The sequence below is a fragment of the Pseudopodoces humilis genome, chromosome 9 (genome assembly GCF_049639895.1).
Source record: "Pseudopodoces humilis isolate 2021_Gansu_Grassland_sample_001 chromosome 9, ASM4963989v1, whole genome shotgun sequence".
NCBI lineage: Eukaryota > Metazoa > Chordata > Aves > Passeriformes > Paridae > Pseudopodoces > Pseudopodoces humilis.
This window is the reverse complement of record NC_142208.1, coordinates 19,044,846-19,067,653: the sequence shown is the minus strand read 5'-3', so window position 1 is coordinate 19,067,653 and position 22,808 is coordinate 19,044,846.

Here is a 22,808-nt window from a genome sequence, read left to right as displayed (position 1 = left end):
CCACAGTTCTCATGGTATGAGGGCTAAGTAACTTTTTCCCAAAGGGAAAAATTTTGAGAATACCCGAGGGAAAGTTTGGGACTTCATTTTTAACCAAACTGTCCCACAGTTACACCAATGGCAGTAGTCTATCCTTGTGTATAATTTTGGCATTTTTACAGGGTTTAATCCATACACTATCTGTACCAGCTGGGGATTTTGGCATTTTCACACAGCTCCTGCCAAAATGCAGCTGCCTGCATATGGTATTTTGCAGGCACAACAGCATTTACATGCACTGACCCTTAAGTATAAACTGGGATATTAAAGAGCAATAGTGGCTAGAAAATGTAACAACATCAGTGTGAAGAGATCTGCCTTCAGGATATTATTTCTTTACACAGAGCATTAGTGTTTGGAGCATTGTGCAATCCATGACTGAGAAACTCTCACCTCACTGGTTAGTTTTTGATGTCTCAATGAGGCATGAAGACAGCAAATCCCTTGGTGGTTGGCAGGAGACATTGATTCATTTCATGGGTCTCAAGAGGGCAAAGACCAAACTTAATAACCTGAGAAGTGAACGTTTTGAGAAGTCTGATTTGGAGTCAGGCCTCCTATTTGAGCTCCTGACGCTTACTCAGCTGAAAGTTGTTCTCTTTGTGGAAATTTCTGAGAAGGCCAAAAATAACAGCATTCTGTTCCTCTTAGGAATTCCCTACCCCCGTCCTTCCATTCAGGAGTTCAGGGTGCTAAATGAAGGGCTCTGCTCCTTCCCCCCTTGACTCCATGCAAGGATGTCAGGGGAGGTGTATCACAAGCACAGCATGGATGTTGTCTGTGTTCCATCATGGGAAAGGTTGACTCCATGAACCATGTGCAGCGTGCCCCGCTCCTGTCCCTGGCAAAGGCCACTGGCTCTCCCTTCCCCATGGCCAGTGGCACACAACTTTCAGGACATTGAAAACTACTGCTGCCATCAGGTCAACCTCCCTTTTTCCAGGGAAAGCAGTGAACAGAAAGTAGGATCAGGGTTTTTGTGGCAATCTTCAATAAATTAGCTTGATGTTTCAGTAGAAAATAGCAATTATTTATCAAAAAGAACTGCAAGTTTCTTCCAAGCAGGAGTAGGATGTTTCAGATTTCTAGCCTACCAGGAGGAATCAGTAAGAAAGAATACAGGGGAAAGCAGAAATTCCAAAGAAATCGTTAATTAACTGAAGATTTCTCCCCAAATTCCACCCAAGCTTCTCAGCCCTCAGGTTTCTACAGACAAAGTACTTCACAAGGATCAGAGAAAGCTGGTAGGAAAACCACTAAAACCTGAGAAATCAGATGGAATATGGGCCATGTGAATCTGAGCTATAACAGCTTAAAGTAAGACTGTCAAAGTGATCAGAGATTTTCTGCTTGCAAAGCTCTTAAAGATAGTCCTAAAAGTCAGAAAATGGTCATTCTTTGATGTCTAAACTTTCCCTTACTTCCCATATATTTTTATTTGGTGACTTCAGTTGGTATTTGTCAAACTAAACCATTTTATTTCAGTTTGATACGCACTGCTGTGGTGCAGGTAGGAATGCAGCAGATGTGTAGAAAAATTTAAGCACACTAAAAAAGAAAAAAAGAGTATTTTAAATAGAGGTTTTGGAAGGTGTTTAAAGCTATGCTTATGGTTGTTCAATGAAGTTTAGGGCAGTGGAGTGACTGACATTTAAGGGTACAGAAAAATATAATGTTCTTCCCATGGGAAAAATGTAATTTCATCACTAAGGACAAACAAACATTTGGGACAAGCAGTTGAAATAAAATTTAACAGAGTTTATTTTTTAAAGAAAACCATGGGTTTAGAAATGCTGAAAAGCTGCCTCCAGTTTTTGGTTTGACCTTATTCTTGGCACACCCTTTCCCCACAAGCGCCTGTGGTGCCCCAAGGCCCCTGAAGCCCCGTGGCCACCCGGTGCCACCGCGGGTCGTGCCACGCAGGGCAGGATTGCACGGCCAACCCTGCACGGACCCCGCGGCACGCTGCAGGCACCCGGCGTCGTGTCAGCTTTGGGCAAAGTCACACGGGTCTTCTGCTCCTCCTTTAGTGACTTCTGTGGAAAATTCCACTGGAAGTGATCCATTCAAATGGAAAATGTTTATGATGTTGAAACAGAGCCGTTTTTGATAAGAGAAAGTGTGGGGGTGGAGGGATGCTCTGCTCAAAATACTTCAGCTCACTCTGCTAAATGGAATAACTGCTCATCTGTTGGTCTAAAAACAATGGATTTACTATATTTGTTGTTAAATAGCGTTCCAGGGAAAAATACCCAATAATGAAGCAGGAACAAAACTCAGCTTGCTTTCATTTTTCATCCAAAAGTAACAAGTAACTAAGTTTTAAAACAATGAGCTATACTGCTGGAAAGTTCTAATTTTTCTTTGTTTTGTTTCAAAATCATATGTTGCCAGGAAGTAAAATGGACTGCATCAGAAGAGCTCAACATAGCTTCTTAAATGCTTCAAGGTGATCAAAGTGTTTCAGGTTAATCCACAGAAATTCTTTCACTATGTCTTGTTTTTCTGAAAAATGCAGAAATGTGTTTTTGGCAAAGCCCTGTTAATATAGTTCTAATGACTGCAATTTACTGCAATTTGTAGTGTACTTAAGAAAACAGAGCTTATCAATTTTAACGAGACTTCACACTCTGTGGAATGAAATACCTGAAGTCACACTTGGAAACAAGATCCCCAAATTTCTTGGATAATTTCAAAAATCTTACATTTCTACATATATTTCCTGCAAGGCAGGCTGATGATTGTGCATAATCTATTAGAAATGCATGATCAGAGCACACAGAGCTCAGCAATAGCATATTAGCTTCTCCTGAAAGATGAGATCTGCTATTCCTGATCACATCAGGCCCCAGTATGTGTGTCACTCATGCTCTCCCAGTGACTGACTGAGCAAATGATGTGAAGTGATCCATTCCTGCAGCTCTGACCTCATGGTACAGTGAGGGGCCCAGAAGGAGACAGAGTTCACTGAGACATCTTTTCAAAGTTTATTTCAGATTTGGTGGAGCATGAGTTCTTCTGTTTAGAATGTTATTATCTACTCTGGTCTCTAACATGTTGCATTATAAACAAACACTCTTCTTCTGTTTCCAGACACAGAAATGTCCTCTGTTCCCTCCACCTTTGTACAATGCATTCCAGCCACAAACATTGTTTTTTCACTATCCCTGATGTCCTGTTTAGAATGAAGAATGACTCTCTGTTTGGCCTGGGTATGGTTATTTACAAGTGTTTGTAAAATGTCTAGGACCTAGAAGGAAAAAGGGATAAAAAAGGCCAAAGGGACTGAAAGTGGGGAAGGACCATTAGCAATTGTTTGTTTTATTAAAACTAAAAGTTCATTCTGGTGCTATTTAAAAAAGAACAAACCCATTCTATTTTATTGCATGTTCCTGAGCCCAGCACAGGCTATTTTGGCCAGAGGGCTGCAGTGAAAGGTGGGATGTCTTTCACTGATATCATACTGGGTCCAATTGAGTGAGTGAGGCTTACAATATTCATCATAAGATGGACTGGCATTAACCTGACATGTTTCATTTGTGTTTCTTTTAGTGAAATCTATAAATGATGCAGCTTGCGCATGTGCCAGCCCCAGATAGTCCTATGCCAGTGATTTTGATCTGGACAGCGAAGCTTGAGCAGCAGAGCCAGGATGAAAGTCTGTGTCCTTCTTCCCTCACTGCTACCCCACTTATGTCCTGAGCAAAAGTCTCCTCTTGAAATATTCCATCTTTCAAATTTTTGCAGCTTTCTCACAGAAATGCACACCTGTTTTTCACTTTAGAAGGTGGTCTGAAAATAAACAACTTCTAGGTCCTCTTAATCAAGAAATCCACAGCATTTATTTATTTACCAAATTTTGTGATCAGACCAGTCATGAAATTCTCTTTTATTTCTGTGACTTCAGGGACCTCCAGCCTTTCTTTAACATTTCTGCTACTTAAGTGTCTCTGCTAGCTGTCTAGTAATGCTCTTTGTTCAGACACTTCCCTGTCTTCTGAATCTCTCTTTCTAGGAAACAGTAGGTATATTTACACATGAGTTCTCCCCATCTTCACTCTTTTGTGCTCTTTGTCCTCTTTGGGTGGAGAAGAAGGCAGGGAAGAGACCAAAAGTGTGGAGAAGGAGGAAAAGTGAAACTCGGCCTGCTCTAAACTTTTGCTCCAGTTGAAGCTCAAGTTCCAGATATGGGGCCAGAAACACATATGTCTCGGTCAAAAATTAGCACTAACCTGGTTTTCCAACATACAGTTTCTCTTCTCAGTTTTCATCTGGAAAATTTAACTTTCCTAACATTTGATATCTTCAGAAAGCTTCTGGTTTTGATAAGGCTGAGTTTTCTGTCAGGAGAATTTTTCAATTTTGCACTTTTGACCAGATCCAGCATTGCACACACTCCACTCTGCTCCTACGCGTTAGACAACTTACATAAAAACACTCAACACAGCCACGAGTCTTTTGTAGTTTTCAGCTAATTGAAAGGTGGAATATTTTCTTTTTTTTTTCTTTTTTTTTTTTTTCTGACAGGAGGAGTATAGCAGAACACAGTGACCCTTTCCTTGTTTTCGCCAGGCATTTTTTCCTGGGTGCTGCTATCTTCTAATGAGTCAAGAAAATATTTCTGTTTATGGTACAGTCCTGTACAGTCACTCTCAGTCTTATCATCTTGCTTCCCCATCCCACTGTTGCCTACAAATGTGTGTGTGTGTGTGTGGTATTTCTGCTTCATTGTTCCTATTCCTTTGAGCAGAGGATCCATGAACAAAGTCAGCAAATGGGATTTATTGACTAAAAACCAGAACTAATGCTACTACAAAAAGCCGTATCAGTTCTTTAAAAAGGACAAGCTATGGAATTTACTGAGCCATACCTGTTATAAACCTGCTGTAGTCTGACCATAGAGATCGCTGCTAGGCTTCCAGATATTATATAGGCCAAATGCATCTAATTTGCAAGACAAAACAAAAAAGCCAAGAGTTTTGTGTGTGTGGTCTGATTGACGAGCACTGTTTTCTGTGTTATTTAATTTGGAGAGAGGAACTCATATTATGGGTCAGTTTATTTTATTTTATAATTTACTGCTCAGTAGAGAAAAGAAATGCCTTCAGGGCCTCAATTTGTGTGTAGCAGCATCACTTGGGGACTGCAATGTGCAGGACACAGAAGCAAAAACTTTCCACTCTAGCAATAAGAAGTTCCCATCAGAGAGGAACACCTGAGCTGGGGCTGCTGATGGCCACCCCAGGAGCTGTGCATGGCCTTGGTTTTCATTTTTCACTAAGTGATGTCCAGAAAGTCTTAGTTTAGGCTCATTACATTGCATGTTGAATCAACAAACAATGCTTGATAAGCAAGAAGATGACTGATAGTATTGACACATTGTTTGGGACAAATCCATTTCCAGTGACTTCCTGCAATCCTGTGGGTCTGTGTCTCCTGTGGTGGGCAACTGCTGTCTTCAGCCAAAAAAAAAAAAAGAAAAAAAAATAGAATTGGAATTATTCATCACCTGCTTAGCAGTTTCCACAGACACACAGGGGCACACAGGTCACATAATGACCAGGGTATGGAATTTAACAATGACCTTTCCCTTTTCAGGAGCTGATGCACAGAGGACATCTATTCTGGTTTTGGTGCTACTTGTCAGTGAACCGGGTTTTCACTGAACCAATATTTTGTATCTGGGGGTCTAAGTTCTTTTAGGGATATTTTGTTTCCAAAATTGCTCTTGGAGGTTTTATGGTATTGCTTCCCTATTGCACCACAGCCCCAGTGTAAATGCAGTGCAAGGACAGAAGGAACCAGGAATAAAGGATGGGGGAGGGAAAGGAAATATCAATTGTGTTCTTGGAGTTCCTGACGGATTACAGTGTCCCCAGGAGAGCTGGAGGCAGCTCAGTCACTCTCTGTGAGGCAGCCACAGCCAGTCATGTCCCTTGGGTCTGCCCAAGCCAACTTCAGCCAGAGGCATCAAGCCACAGCTAGCAGTAAGTCTGGGATAAGAATTCTTTGAATATAAGCAAGCAGTGTTGTTGCCAAGGCTGAAAAACCTCATCTGTTTGACTCAAAAACAAGAGGAACCACAAACCTTTATAGACATTCTGTACAAACACTTGTAGACACTCAAATAGTACATGGCACCCTGGTGTTAGCTCAGACACCACTCAAGAGAAGAGTTACTCAACACGGGCATAAAATTATTCTTGCTTTTGCAGCAGAAAGAGGAAGCTAACATTAGAAAAGCTATCAGGCAGCAAAATTCCTGCGCTCACAGTGGAGACTTTTGGTGGCTGACTTTCCCAAAGGATGCAGAGTACTGGGAGGGGGACAGTGGCCCAGCACTGTGATGGCCTGGCAGGGAGCAGGTGATGGACCTGCCTGAGACAGCTCTGCTCTCAGTCCCTGCAAGTGAACTCTACTGTTTGTTGTTTCACATGGCACTGTGAGCTCAGGCCAGCAAGTGCATGCTACTTTCATGCCAGGCTTTCAGGGCTTAAAACCACCTTAGGGAAGGTGCAGTTAGCGTAGGAAAGATTCCTATCCACGGGGGGACGCTTCCTCTGGAATGACTCTTTTTTTATGGTGTTTTGGGCTCACTGGACTCATGCACCTACAAAGGGAAAGGGAATGTAAGTGATCCTTGCAAAGGGCTGCACTGACTGCCTATGGTCAGGTAAAGCCTGGCTTTGCAGGGCCCGTAGGGTCCTGGGCATGGCTGGTGCTTGATGTGCAGCCTCAGGAGCACTGTTGGAGGGGAGAGGTGCTACTGAGAGCAGGAAGGTGAAGGAGCAGGGAGAGTGAAGCATTGTAAGCTGGAATCTGGCCACAGGGTTACACTGGGCATTTCTGCACTTGCAGAAGTTACCATGGCATTTTAATAACTGTGGGTGATTTAATGGCTCATCTGGAAGACAGCAGCACTGGTACAGCTGGGTTTGTGGCACACACATCACTGCTTGCAGTTTTGTAGTGAGGCAATTTTCTTTTAGAAACCAAGGTGAACCTATATCGTGCCTCCTAGTATACCAGCACATTCACATGTGTTGCCAGGTCTGTCCTTTTGTATTCCCTGATTACAGATGTTCCGTGTCTCCAGCTTGCAATGTTCTTCACTTTCAGCAGTGGACCAGGGCAGATGTAGAGAGAAAGCTAATTGGGTGCACTTACAGGACATGGACAAATCCTTCTGTGCCCTTCTGTTTGTCATTCAGCTCAGATGGAACCAGAGGCGTTGACTTCCATTCAGCAAAAGCATCTGTTCTGCTGAGCTTTCTGTGAACAGTGGCAGAAAAGAGGTGCTGTTCCCACACTTCACTAGGCCTTTGCAATGGCTTATAGGATGTCCTCAAAAAGTTCTGTCCTGAAGCCCAAAGTCCACTGCCCAATGCCTCTTGGTGAATGTGGTTTTTCTGATATATTTCAAAACATTTTCACTTTAGGCTGGTACAGACTGTACTGAACAATCCAGTTTCAAAATGCTGCCCTTGCAACTGTTATGCAGTTGTTTTCTAGTCCTTTCCTCTAATTCTTCTTGCCTTTTGATAGGGACTATCAAGAGACTCAGGAAACAATAAATAGAAATGTTTAAGTTTATCTTAGGAGAATATGGGATGTTGGCTCAAGGAACATTGCTGATTATTTTGGCTAGCCCTGGACATTTCCTTTGGCATGTCTATAATTGCTTTAAGAAACATGTTCATGCTGAGCCAACTTCTAATACTGTAGATTCAACTACTTGATTTCAGATATATGGCCAAGTTCTGCCCCCTGCCTTACTGGGATTGCCCCAGCATAACAAAAGCCTAATTTGTTCCATAGGTCTCAGGTATGTGATTTCTTCATTGTTACTCATTTATTGCTTTCAGGATACTTGTGTCTTGAATAAAACTTTAAACTTCTGGGAGAGGTAGTTAATAGCAGGGAGAGGGAGAAAAGCAAGCTACACAATATATCTAACAAATATGTGACATCTAATTTAAAAATCTGTTGTTTTCTTTCAACAAAAGGGGAAGAAAGCAATGCAGCCATATTCCCTCTTTCCCCAGGATATTGGCATGAGTCCTGGATCCGCTGACATTTATAGGGAGATGTAATTAATTAACTTCAAATACCAGATTAGCTCATGGATTCAATATATCTCCATTCTTATGTGGACGTAACAAAGCTTTTGATTAATGATCACAACCTTTCTCAGGAATTTGAGGGCTTTTACTTACTAGTGGAGGCTTTTTCTGGGGTTCTATGTCATCAGTGCACAAAGTGGCTTCAAAGTCAGTACCTGGTATTCATTACTGGTACTGCAAATGAATCCTACAGGCTGCAGCCTTGGCCCTGTTAAGTCATTTGCAGTTTAATCACTGACTTCAGTGGCACCCAGATCTCATTCTGATGCTTCTCTTGATAAACTTTTTAACAAATAAACCAGAAAACCTTACACTGCTCGAAGAGCCAGTGAAGTTTGGCAGAAGGCAGTGTCTAGGCTAAAACATGAATCCAAGCCCAAAGCTTAAGGAAATGAGCAGGTGAGGCTGGACACAGAGGGAGGGCAGATGTGGCTGCAGGAGATTGTCACCATGCATAAACTATCACTGCCACTCTCCAGACTTCAGGCAGTGGGTAATAGAACTTTGCTGTCCTTCAAATAAAGCTTACTTCAGGATGTTTCAAATACACCCATGGATCCTATGCTCTCCGACATTGCAGTGGGACAGGTCTGGAGTCCATGTATGCTGCTGTGAATCCAACTAAATATACTGCAGATGCATTTCAGTTCTTGCAAATCACACCTCCTAGCTGAGGGACACGTTTTAGCCCTAAGAAACACAGTTACTCCATCTATTAACAGGCATGGCAAAGCGCAGGCCTGTCCAGCCTAGTCACTCACAAGGCCTGAGCTAGGACTGCCCACACTGCCCTGACTGCTCCTGCACAGGGTCACAGGCCATTTGATGATAAGCCATTTCCTGGTCAGTCTGTATTGTGCAACTGGATCACCCTGTCTTGCCAGCAAGAAGTCCTCCTTCATCTGCAGGCCAGGGAACATCCAGCAGGAGATCAGAGCCTCCTCTGAGGCTGGCTGCACAGACTTCCCTGTTTTGTGCTCTTCAGGAGTGAGCTGTTAATATTTTGTCTGCTGGCAAAATGTGCCTGAGGAGCTCCTGGTGCTCCTGCTTCACTCCCCTGCCACTGCACATGGGCAGGCTTTGCTGGCAGCCTAGGTAACTCCTGATTTGTTTTGGCAGCTGGGGCCATTTCACTGATACAAGCTGAGGTGGCCCTACCTGAGCACCCCTGGGAAAGCTCAGGCAAGGCTCAGAACCCCTTTGCCTCAGTCTCACAGCCATACCATCTGCATACATGCAGATGTGGTTCAGTAAAATGATGCAGCTTTGGCAGTCAGTAGCTCAGACACGTACAAAAATCTTGTGCTGGTTTCCCTCTTGAGCCGAGTTTCATTCAGAAATAAAATTAGCTGCTTGTGTTCCTGGCATGTGTTTGGTACACTGATGTTTCTCATAGGGTTTCCAATGATTAAACCTAATTAATTTCCATTACCATCAGTTGAACCCAGACAGGTGGGAATGAGTTAGGGAGCAGTGCATTTGGCACCTTACATGTTGATGTTGGTAAAGACCCATTTTAAATGAACCCTGTGATCCTGATTCCCTTCCCACCCTACACTGTGAGAGATCCTATAGAAACAACAGTGTTTCTGTACAACAGAGAAGGGAGGTCCCTGCTTAGATTTCCCTTTAAATATTGCATCAGGCTTCCAATGCAATATACATTTTTCCAGACGTTACTACAGACAACAGACACGTTCTTAGGAAGCCTTTTATTTGGTTAATTGTACCTCTGAAGTAATAAACTCCTTATGTGAAAAACTGTAGTCTGACCCGCTGTCAAGCATGAGGAACAGGTTCCCCTTCTGGGTCCAAATGAAGTAGTTTAATACGCTGTTACAGACAGGCGGGTGAAGGTATGTGGATTTTTCACTTCAGGCTGCAGGACTTGGGAGGACAATGACTCAGGCCCAGTAATACTTTGCAAAATGAGGACTATTGCATCATTGCAGGCCTGAGTTTTCTTGCACTGATGCTGGTTTTCAGCTTTGCAATTGCTCCATTCCCTTCTACCAGGATTTTAAGTAAGCCAGGTTTTAGGGCTGAAGATGGCATCAGGTATCCCGGCCGCTCTTAGGAAGGAGCTGTGTCGTTTTCTTCTGGGTGTAAATCAGTGGCGTGTTTTGGGAGAGGCCCCATCAGCAAAACGTGGAGTCTGTTTGTGTCACCATGTTCTGGCCTTCCTGGATGAATGTCCCCATTTCAAAGCCTGACAGCACCAAAGAGTTTTAGAAAACCTTTGGTAAAGGTCAAGGACCCCAGCAAGCCCTCGCATCCTTCCAGGTGAGAACCTGGTTCTGTAAACATATTTTGGGGAACACTTGCAGGAACATTTGTTCTGAAATTTGGAGTAACTTGGCACTTAAACCCATTTATAAATTGTTTCCATCTTCCACTCCCCTTGCACCAATCACTTAGATCTATTTAATTTTTAAGGATGATTCAATTTTAAAAATAAAATGTAGCATATGAACAGCTTCCAGCATGTGTCAGGAAGAGATAAGTCACCCAAAGCTATGATGGCCCACCAGGGTGCCTTCAAGGGATTCAGACTACTGTCTACACAGTCCTTATTAGGATCTTTCTCTCCCTCTCCCTCTCTCTCTCTCACTTCCTTTTGGCATTTGCTCTGTAAACTGAACAACACCTGAGCCGGCATCATGAACCTCACCAGGCTTTGTGGAGTTCAAATTGAGTTCAAACGTTTTAATTAAAATGTCCCCTTCCTCTCTATCATTAGATAGCTGCAAACAGATGACTGGAGCTTCCTGACTGGAAAGGGTTGGTCAATGGCCTTATATCCGAGGGGTGAAACCTCTCTACTGGGAAAAAAATCTTGAGTTAAATGGTCTGTGTAAGGACATTTAAGTCAGAACAGTGACAGCTACGTTCAGACTTGAAATCTTCTCACCATGATCTTGTGGGAAAGAGTTTTGTCCTCAGAAGTTTTGTACATGGGTTTCTGACTCCCTGTTCAGAGCTGATATGTGTGACTGGCTCTTTACCTCCAAGTACCCAGGATGTTAAGCACACATCAACTGTTGTCTTTTCTTCGAGCGAGATTTGCTCTGTCCATTGGAAAGCACTGGGAACTGAAGGCAAAGAAGAAGGAAGAGGCTCTTTGTGAATAACTGACCTTCTGCTACAGCTGCTAAAAGACTTGGTGTCATCCCAAATTGAAAAATACACCTTTTTTTTATAAATGTGCTGACCCCCAGTCATATTGCACTTTCTCTGCCCAGAAGCGATGATTCATTAAATTTCTGGCACTTTTCTTTCCTTAAAGAATGAAACACTAGTCTCCATGGTCCCAAGTTTGCTTTAGAACGGGGAATGAAAACATATTTGCCCTTAATATTTTAAAACCTTCTCAGTTCACTTCTTTAAGCCAAATCCAATACAGCCCTGCCACTTTCAGTGCTTCCCTAGTGCAGCATTTTCCAGGAAACTATGGTTGCAGCCAAACCTTTGAGACATTCAGAATCCACTTCACTTGAGTTTGTGCTGTTTGTATATCCTAATTTCTTCCTTTTCAGAGGAGAGATGAATACAATCCTGCCCCATAGATGGGCAAATTCTGTCTCAAGCCCTTCTCCAACTTTAAACTGGCAAAAGAAGTGCTATGGGGTCAGTAGAAACCACAGAGGAACTGCAGACTCCAGAGGTGTTTGAAAGGCTCTAATGTCAGGCCTGAAGTTCCTGTTTGCTGCTTAAACCATGAAACACAATCCCCACCATGGCTAACCTGACAAGGCTGGTCAGAGGTCTCTTGAGCTCCAAGCCTGTGTGGCTACAAGTTGGCCCATCAGCTACAGCTGTAATGGCCCCATGGCCACTTCTGACTGCAGGGAAGGGCAGCTCTGCAGAGTGCTCAGCAGCAAGCTACTGAGGATGTCCCCTTCCCAAGGGATTCCTTTGCAGAACCCAATTTATCCATCCCCTGACAGCCCACATGCTCAGATACCTGGTTAGGCTGTGGCTCCACGAGCAGCCCATTACAGACCCAGCGGACAAGGGCTGGGGCTAATACTGAAAACTCCCCGAGCTCCTCTCTGCCCCTCAGCTCCTTCTTCTTTTCTTATGACAACACAAGAGGTACAACAACAGGAAGCAAAATCACGACTTCACTGTTGCTTCTCTAGTCCAGTGCTCAGCAGACTGGCTGCGTTTCCTTTGGGAATAGGGTTGCCTGAAAGGGCTGTGGAGGAATATTTCCCTGGGGAGGTTTGCCTTCCAGTTGCTGATGCAACCCGTTACTAAAGAATCAGAGGCACTTTTTCCCCTGCAAATATTTTTATTGCAGTAGTAACATTGTTGAAGCCGTGATGAAAGGATATAGGCCAGTCAAGGTTTGTAGGGAGAGATAACATCTTTTATTAGAGTAGCTAGTACTGTAGCAAAAACCAGACACACTTTTGGAAGCAATATTATCCTTTATTATCTCACTGTTCCCCCTCCCCTGTGACCCCCTACCATCCTTCATCTGAAACAATAAATACTTATGAAGTGGAAGGAAACTTGACCCTCTGGGGCAGGTAAGAGACAAAGGCTTGTGTCTGACTCCTGATCCCTGTACCTCTCCCACTGGTATGGGTAAGGAATCGCCCAATGCTCAAGGGCATTGCATGGCCCCCGCCTGCCCTGCTGTTCTGTGCCAGAAACAACAACAAAGAGAAAGCCCTCTCACTGTGGCGTCAGTAATGAGAGCTCCTGATTAGGGTCCCCAGCCTGGCCTCTTTGTGCCCCTCTGTCAGCACCTTGGGGGTCAGTAAGAGCCCAATGGCAGCCAAAAGTTAGAGGCTTATAATATTCTTAGTATGCAGTAAAGGGATTTTAGGTTTGATATTCGGAAATCTTTGAGGGCCATGGTTACTGACAGAGCAAGAAGGATTTGTCTGGGGTCATTGCAGGTTCTCCTTTGCTGAAGAGTCTCAAGGGTTTAGAGGAATATTCATAAAAAATGACATTGCACGAAAGTACCTTGTGCTGCCAGAGGGCAGGGAGATAGACCAAGTAAAGGTAATGATGGCACCTTTCCTGAGAGCCCATTTTCATTTTGGGGTTGTCCATTTCCCTCCCACATCTTTGCAGGCCAGACTCAGCTCTCCGGACTTGGTCTGTTGGTCTGGCACAGGGATCATGGAGCAGATGACAATGCTCTATGAATTTGGAACTGCCTGGATGTCCTGTAGGAAGATCATCACTGAGAAGGACAGCCACATGTACCATGGCCAGAGCACTTTTTTGGCCTTCCTATGGCTGTCACCCAGGGGAGGCATCTCTAGCTCAAGGCTATGTAGTCACCAAGACCTTTCTCAGACAAAGTACAGAAGGAGATTTCTCCATAGACCATGATCCCCTCACTCTTCATGAACTGCCAAGAGATTTTCAGAAGCAGAACCTTGTCAGAGGCAGCAATAGGCAGAGGAGGAAGGAGAGAATCATGATGTGGGTTTCAGTAACACTTTTAAACACCAACAGAATAGTAAAATAGAGACAAGGCCTTCAGTAATTTGCTTAGATGAGGAACAGCACCTACAGGGGATGATGCAGGGTCTGGAGTGACAGCTGGATGTCAATGGGAATACATCTGGTTTAAATTAAGTCTATGCAAGGATTTTGAGAATGGGGAAGGCTTTAGTCTTGTGCTGATGGGAACAGAGGGGCTGCCAAACCTGTTCAGAGTGGATTCTCAGCTGCTTGAATGACACACCATGTTATCTCCATGTTACTTCATACCACAGTAATCACCTACACATTCTGCTGCCCAGGGCAGAAATGACCTGGGAAGGCTGTGCAAATTAGGTAATATTGCCTCATTTCAGGAGCCAGGGACAGCAGATATAGATGAGGATAGGCTATCCAGCCCTTGCTTGTAAATGAAGCTGGCTCTCACTAAAAGGTTTTCCTTCTCTAGAGAGTGTGGCTGTCTGCAAAATGCTTGGCAGAAAAATTTCTGTTTGGTTCAGAGAAAGGAGGAAGGGGAGGAAGAAGGGAGGCAGTGATGGAGGGGTTGTGAAAACATGTCAATTTAAACAGAAACTTGTTTGCAATGGTGTCAGAGTTTCTTTTAGCTCTTGTTCTGATTCATATCAGCTTTTTTATTACATTACAATTCTGGATTAATTTCATATTAGCGTTTTAGGTTAAGTTGGTGTTATTTAATCTGTACAATGTTTTAAGAGAAAAAACACCCAACAGCTACTTTCCCTCTCTTGGGATGTTATTGTTACCCTAAATATTTGCAGTTACTGGTTTTAATTCCTTTCAGGTTAACAAAAATGTCCATCTTTCCAGGACAATGGGTACAGAACAGATTGTTTTCCTGCCAGTTCCCTCTTACAGACTGTAAAAGTCAGTCCTATCTGATCCTTCGCTTGTGAATTTTCACAGTGATCTTCACAAAGAAGACAGGTTTCACTAGGGTCAGTCATCTTGTCCTGCAGGACCCTGGGGTTGAGCAGCTGTTGCATGTGAAAGGATTTTGAAAGGCTTTTGAATAAGAAGCTAATCCATAAGATAAAATAAGGAAATAAAAATTCAGAATGGATCAGAGGAAACACTTTTTTAGCCAATGTCTGATCAAGATACAAAACTGATTTTTCATAATGTTGCTAGACATAAATAAAAAAAAAAAAGAAACTTGGCAAGATCCTAAAAGAAATTAATTCCTCTCTAGATAGCAAGCATATCCAATGTTGTAAATAATGAAATATTTAGGAGTTTATTAAAACCTCTGTTTCAACATTGTGACTAATCTTTAATAGGACATATAAGGAGCCCTTCTTAGAGCAGTTTCATTATCTCCTGCTTTGGAAAATGTCTTTCCCAAAAGAACTGGTGCCTACTGGCTATTTTCAGAAAATGAGGAGCCGTGTTATATGAACTTTCCTCAGTGCTGCCTCACTCATACTCTCTAAAACTGAACAGACATTGATATAAAACATTTGGTAGTATTTAAGAGGCAGTGGAAAATCTGTAGATAACAAAAATATCTTGAACCTCATTGAGGGTAAAGCTAAGACCTCTCTTCTCAAGGCTGAGATTCTGCACTAGATAAACCAAGATCTTTGTGTATATGTATATGTTTTCTAGAGTATAAGACTCCTTAAGAAGTTCAGGGATGGTCTGTGAGTTTGCAGAGCCATGTGACAGCCTACCTTTCCAGTATATAGGAAAAGCAATTGCAGCAAAACCAGTTTGAGATTAAGATATAAGGCTAAAGGGGGATTTAATTTTTTGCACAATGTATCCCAAACATCAGAAAAACTAAAGGAAAGTCTGATTTCTTTCTATGGGTTTTGACCCAATAAAATCTTGTGATCAAAATGACCTACAGGATGTTCCAGCCCATTCTCCCGAATGCTGCATGTCCTCTCTGGCGGAGCTGCTGTGCTGATAGGCCTGATATTATTTTATGTTATCTCTAATGTCATCTGGCTGGTGTAATTGGAGCTGACTGGGTCTCTGATCTATTGAGCCTACACATCTCTGTCTTCACACCTCTCTTGGCCACAGTAGCTGCTAAAAAGAGCCCTGGGGACAGCTGACATTCTTGACTGCCAGCCCAAATATGTCAGCTGGAAGGAAGACTATTTCCCAAATGACATCCCCTCTCCCACAGAGTTTTGGCAGTCACCCCAGTGCCATCTCCAGTCAGGAATATCTGTCTGTTGGACCATGCAGAGGCAGAGCTCTCTGTGACCCCTGATCCTGGCTGCCCTGTTCTTACCCCTAAGGGGGCTGCCAAGGTGGTGAGTGGCCTCAGCTGGCTCCCATCACCATCCTGCCACCTGGTGCTGGCTGCAAGGGCCTGAGAGGGGCACAGAGCCACCCATGAGCCAGCATTTCCCCCAGGATCCTCTGTGTCCCCCTCCATGCTTGTTGGTGGGAGCTGTACCCAGCCCTTGTTGCAGCCAGATGGTCCCAGGGGCTCTTGTCCTGACCAAAACATCAGAGGCCACTTAACACCTTACAGGGGAAACATGACACTGGGTTAAACTGGGCTGCTGGTGGTGTTGGCAAAAAGCCAGACAGACTGCACTAAGGGCACAGGAGTCCATTCCTGTATGACCAAGAAATAGGGTTTATATGCCTTGTGTTCTTATCACAGGGAAATTTCTGGCTTTGTTTTCCCACCCAGGAATACAAGAGACAAAGGAAATAATGTCACTTTCCAGGTGGCTAACAGAAAGCAAAAATCCCTAGTATATATATGTCTCAGCTTAAACACTTATGCAACAGCAAAAAAAAGTCTGCTTAGAGTCCACAGCCACAAAGTTTCCTCCAGAGCCCTTTCCATTGTGTGTTGGGATCTCTACACCTCCCCCATCTCCTTGCCTTCATTGAAACTGGAGTTCATCTGCTCCATCCAGCCTGATGCAGCTTGGGGAATTTCACATCACTCCTGTCTCAGCTAGTGAAGAGCCTGAGCTACACATTTTTGGAAGAAGATTCCTGTGCTTGCTTCCCAGTTGTAGATTTATGGGAAGAGTGGGGGTAGTGTTTTCAACTTTGCCCCAGTTCCTCAAAAACAAAAAGCTAGTAAGGATAATCAGCAGATTGAGCATTGGGCAGCATCCTGGCTCTCGGTGGCCAGGGGCAGCTGTGTCATTCCCAGGGAGCTGTGACATTGCAATAGGTAAATGGGGAATGAGGCTTTCCTCACAACAGGGCAGCTCACAATGGAGGCATCAGCTCTCCTCCACTGCAATCCTTCTGATGCCTCTCCTGCCTGCAGTACCTGGGGCTGAGGAGACCAGGAGAGAGGCAGCTGCCCTAGCAGACATCCAGAAATCCAGGGTGAGGATGGATGGATGGATGGATGGATGGATGGATGGATGGATGGATGGATGGATGGATGGATGGATGACTTGAGATTCTAGCACAAAGGTTGGAAACAGGCCAGGGAGTCAGTGCTCTCCCTAGTTCCACCAGAAATGGGATGCCTGGGGCATGAGGTTCCCTCCAGACCCCTGTTTCTGATAGTGCACCTTCTGCCCAGTCCACTGGCCCCTGTCTCCAGAAGGGCATAAAACAGAGGGGGAAAGCATTCCAAAGAATGAATCAGTCCAAGAAACTGCAGCAAAGTAGATGTCTGGGAATCATTAGGAGAACACTCTCAATCTTCGCAGAGCAGCTGAAAGCTTTACTGCCAACAGCACTTGGCTGCCAGTCTCCCATTGCTGTATAAATGATGATAATGGTCTTTGCTACTTCTTCTCCACACATTCTCCTCCTCTCTTGGGGGGTTGGTTCTCCTTGGCAACCACAAAGCTCTTGTTAGATGCAAGGAGCTGTTGGCAGTGAGGACTGGAATTGAACAGAAGAGAGAGAGGGGGTAAGGTCCCTTCTCAAGTTAATAAACACCAGTGATGGGCCCCTGCTGTGGCACTTTGTGCACATTCTGTGGCTGCTCTGGTCACCTTTGATAGACAGCACTTGCCTATTAACAGGCACTGAATTTTTATAGGGACTGAAAAGTCAGAAGCCTCCAGTACTTACAGGAGAAAAGCAATGAACCTCTTTCCTTGTGGCAGAACTGACAAAGTCAAGTTACTCAGCCCCCAGTAAAAAGGTCTAAGAGACTGGTGCCATCTACCATGGTCCAGCACTTACCTTTCAAGGACCACATTCCTACAGTCCTCTCACTGTTACTCAAGGCCTGTCTCAATTTCTGCAAAGGGCCCCTGCTCCTGGACTTAAATCCATCACTTTCCTCATTTTGTATTTCTTTTGGTGGTAAATACTTAGCTGAGGCTCAAGTATTTACTCTGGAGCAGCTCCAAAGAGTCCATTCTATGTGGTACCTTGCTGATGAAGGGCTGTCTGCTCAGCACTGAGTTCTCTGCAGCACACTGAGCAGTACTAACACCAACCTACCAAGTCAAGCCTTTGCTGCCAGGGAAATATCCTTTACTACAAAACAATAAAGCTGAGCTCCTTGTCCTTCAGTGCCTCTTTTCCTGAGAGCACGTAGAATTGAAATGACACACCAAGCTTCCTGGGGGTGGATCTCTCCCTGCAGCAATAGTGTTCCCCATACTTGCCTGATGTATGACAATACATCAATGACAATAGACAGCTTTTCCACCTATAGGATTTCATGCTGCAACCCTTCTATTTCAGACCTGAAGGTCTGAAATGTGATTATAAATAAGAGCAAGAAATAAGAGGAACATATAATCAAATGCACAGTGATTTGTGAGCATGTTTATATTGCATCCCAGCCCATATGCCTGTCAGACCTGGCTCAGTCCAGAGGAACCCATATGGCACATCTGAAGATGTGTTTTCTGTGTCTAAAGACTGTATAGACACATAAGTACCTTCCTTTGAAGCAGATAGGGTAATTTTCTGACTTTCAGATACATACTCAAGAAATGGATGTTCCAAGTTTGCCATTTTCTTGGAATAAAAAATCCCAGGCTCCTCCAGAAACTTTCAATGCTCATACATGTCTGTTGAGCACATGTGATAGCTCTAGCATCAGCCCTACTGAACATATTGAAAGTTACTATCAGAGCTGCTGAACAGAAACCTGGCAGATCCAGTCTCTCACTGGCAAATAGCAAGATAGGGACAGACCAGCAAGCCCTGAAGTACCTTTCACAGTAGCACTCTCCCTGGTTCGCTGCTGGGGTTTTCTGCATGCTGTTTTCCCTATCAGCCACCCAGGCACTGGCCCCTGCCTCCCTGTGGGAAGCAGGAATGCTGGATTTCAGTAGACTCTGACATGAATAAAAGGCAAGTGATCCCTCCTTTGACTTGCTCAGAAATGAGAAGCAGGCACATGCAGGCCTGCACCAGCCAGGAAACATTTCTCTGTAAATCTCTCAGTGCCTTTTTGCTGGGATTACTGACAGCACAGAATTGTTGTGCAACTCAAGTGCTCATGTACTTGTGTTGGCCTCTTCCAAGCACCAAGAACGTGCAGGAGGCTCCATGAGCTGCAGGGAAAAGTAGATTTGATACAATTACTGGATTTTCTTTAAGATCAAAACAGTGCAGTGCAGCAAATAGATCAACTTTATGCCAAAGCATTTCCTAAAGAAAGCTTTATTATAACAAGACTCCATTCTCAGTTGTTTTTCATGTTATTTCTATTACAAAGTCATGGGCTAACTTACTGCAAATGACTTGAATCCTAAAACTGCACTACCTCTCTTTTGTTCTTTCATTCTAAAAATTCAAGTTTCCTAAATCTCCTTAATGAAAGTTCTCAAGGGGTTGATTGGAGAAGGTGGGAGAAGCCAGCCAAGTGCAGCATTCCAGGACCAGTTCATCATGCAGGGAAAGACGTAGAAACTGAGGTCGGTGGTCTGACTTGGGTCTGACAGCTAGAGAGTTGTATGACCAAAGGTCTGCTACACCTCGTGCTCCTGTCTCCTCACGCCCCCTGCTCAACCCCCGGGCCAGGCCCATCCTTACTCAGTGCTGACTAGGTTCTCAGCAGAGCATCTTTTCTCTATAGGCCAAAATAACATCGTTTTTACTAAAGCCATGGGAGGAACTCATTAGTTTAGCTTGCACAGGAAATTTTTCTTTAATGATAAACAGGTAAATTAATTGCTCAAAAGCAAGACAAAAAATAAAGCTCATTTGAAAAGCTATCATTCAGCCTCATAGAAGCAGCTGCTAAAATGTTTCAGGCTGCTCCTCCTCTTCATGGACTAAGACATGTGGGTAGATCACATCCCTCAGGGTCCAAGGTACTCAGGTAAGCTGCACAACCAAACATGAGCAGTGGCACTTGGGTTCCTATCTGGAGACTGAAGGGGCAATAAAATGCAGAGGTGTCAAAGGAAAGGCAGGTGGGTCACAAGCAGTGATGATGCTACACCCATTGTTCTGCCTTCCCATGAAAATCCTCCACTTTTGCTGGAATATGGAATGGCACAGAACAACCCAGGAGTAGGAAATAATCTGTTTATAGACGTCTATGTTTTTCTATTGTTTATCGAGCCTCATTTCCCTTCTCTGGCTGCCTGGACCTAAATAAAGCACATTAAACTACAGACAATGCATGTTGCACATGTTGAGGCTGTATTAGATCATCCCATGTGGCTCTACCACAGCAGAAATGAGGCTGCCTGTCCTGGGGGGTCAGCTCTGGGGCTTGCTTCTCCCCTCCACTGCCCCTCCTTGCACCAGCAGTGATGTTCATGACTGCACAGTCCTGTGGGTGTCCAGAAAGGCAGATAAATGCACACAAAGAACAGGAAAGGAGAAAGAAAGCTGGGGGAATATGCTGGCACACAGAGCTGCTTGACAATCCTTCTGGGGGCTTTAAGTCTTTTGTTTCAAATAGGGGTTTTCTTTGAACAACAATGTCTCTGGCAATTATCTAATTCACAGGTGTAAAAACCTCAGCAAGAACATATAAGGTATAAAAAACAAGTCCTGGGTCCCTCAGGACTGTGAGTAAGACTATGACCATGTAAGTCTAAGGCTTTTCTGCTAAGAAACACTAGGGAAAGTCCTGTTTTGTTCAGTGAGGGGAGTGCTAGAGAGATGGTTTCCTCATACATCCAACACACTTTCAGATTTAAGGTGGAACTCACTGACTGCTCTCACCAAACCTGTGAAAAATGCAGCACCAGAAGTGGAGCCCTGAGCTGAAAGGTGACAACCAGTGGAACAGCAAAGGGAGAGGGAGAAGTTTTGCCACTGGACATTGGATAGTTCCTCATATTGCAGGGTAGCACTGCTTTACAGGAGTCGTGGGAGCAATGGGGATGTGGGAGGGTGAGGTGGGATGCTGGCTTTCCATTTGAGGTTTTAGAGGTTTGCATGCTTTAATTTTTCTGGTGGTGGTGAGCAGTCAGGTTTGGCCTGATCTTTAATGAAATGGTGTCCAAAATATTTGACAAACTGAAAAATAAATTAAAACCTGTTTTAAGGGATACTTTCAATCATTTTTTTAAAGAAATCAGACTTTTTCATCATGAAAAACCTTTCAGATTACTTTCTGTTTTGAAAATGAAAACAATTACAGACATTGTTATGAGTCACATTTGAGAACTGACCAATTCTGTAAAAATTTTCTTGAAATATTTTGGTACTTCTGAGCATATGTGTTTTGCCTCATGCAGAAATGAGCCAAAAAATTTCCCACTGCGGGGTTAATCTGTGTGTATTTCATAAACAGATCATTCATTTGCTGAAAGTACTGAGAAAACTGAGCAGTCTCCACTAAGACTTAAATGGACATTGCAGGAAAAATAAGGTGTTTTCAAGATTGACACTTCTCACATTAGAACAGCCACTCCAGCCCTCAAGTGTTCAATAGCAGCACCTCACTGCACCATAACAGTTTCAGAAAACAATTGTGCTCGTTTCCACACATTGCCTATAGCTTTTTTCTAGCCAGAACATCATTTGTTACACTCAAGACATGAACATTTTGATTCATTGCTTCATATTTATATCTCATTTAACCCTGTTTTTCCCAGCTGACTCCCAGACTCAGGCGCTGCAATAGATGGACTATTAAAAATTCACTGTCAGAGAAGGCTGTCAACAAGTGTCAATTCTTTGTGTCCTCAGAAAGCAGCATCCTGCTCCCTGCACTGGGCTCTTACAAGCCTTTGTCACTGTTTCAGCACTCCTGTATGGTACCTACACTTACCTCTACCTCCTGTATTTCTGATCTGGTCCCAAATTTTTTACGGCAATCAACTGATCACCCAAGCACATTCTAAAGTGCTGAGAATCTTTAAAATGTTTCTAGGCCAAAAAAGGCCTGCATTCTCTCTCATTTAAGTTATCAATGTTCCATTGTTAAGTTTTCATTTGGGGGTCTTTTGACCCTCTTTTTGGTTTTATTTATCCTTAGTGCAATTTTTGGTTTCCGGTGAGATTTTAAAGTTTTCTTGGCAGTAATAGCTAGAAATTTTTCAGTTACTCGCCCACACTAAAACTCCTGTGACCCAGACACTGATTGGATAGATAATGGCTTTTATTTTGCATTTCAGTGCTCCATTTGTGTAGTAAGGAGAAAACCAATTCTCTGGTTGCTGGAAAATAATCTGAAAAGTATATTAAGCATATACAGTCCTAGGTCTGCTTTCTTGTACACACACTCCGTCCTCCCAGTTTACATGTGGTCTCATTAACAACCTTTGCTCAAAATCGTACTGTGTGATATTTTCTTGAGCTGGATCCTGGCCAGATTCATGCTGAACTCAAAGTGTGTTAAGTCCAGCCCTGTTTTTTCCCTCTTGCCTTGCTCCTCTGCTGCAGGTTTTGCTCTGCAGTGCTCATGCCTGGGTCACTAAAGCATCATTAGCACAGATGTCTTGCTGTCTAATAACAGATCTAATGCTGGAGCACTTGGCATGAGAAGGATTGTCTGGGGAAGGGGACCACACTGGGACTAGGAAAAACTGTATTCAATTCCTTACGGAGCAGTCACAAACTTCCTTCCTTCAGCTAAATCACTTCAACTGGCGCGTGCTTCGGTTCCCCATCTATGCTGGGTGGATAATGTTTCCTCCTGCCTCCAAAGAATAGAATCATCAAAAGCTTTGCAAGTCCAGGGTATTTTGATATTGCAAGAATGAGGACAAGCACCAGGGGCCTACAGACCCAGACTGTTTTCAATGAAATGCCCAAGTAACCGGTAAAATACAGAGTTGGTAGATA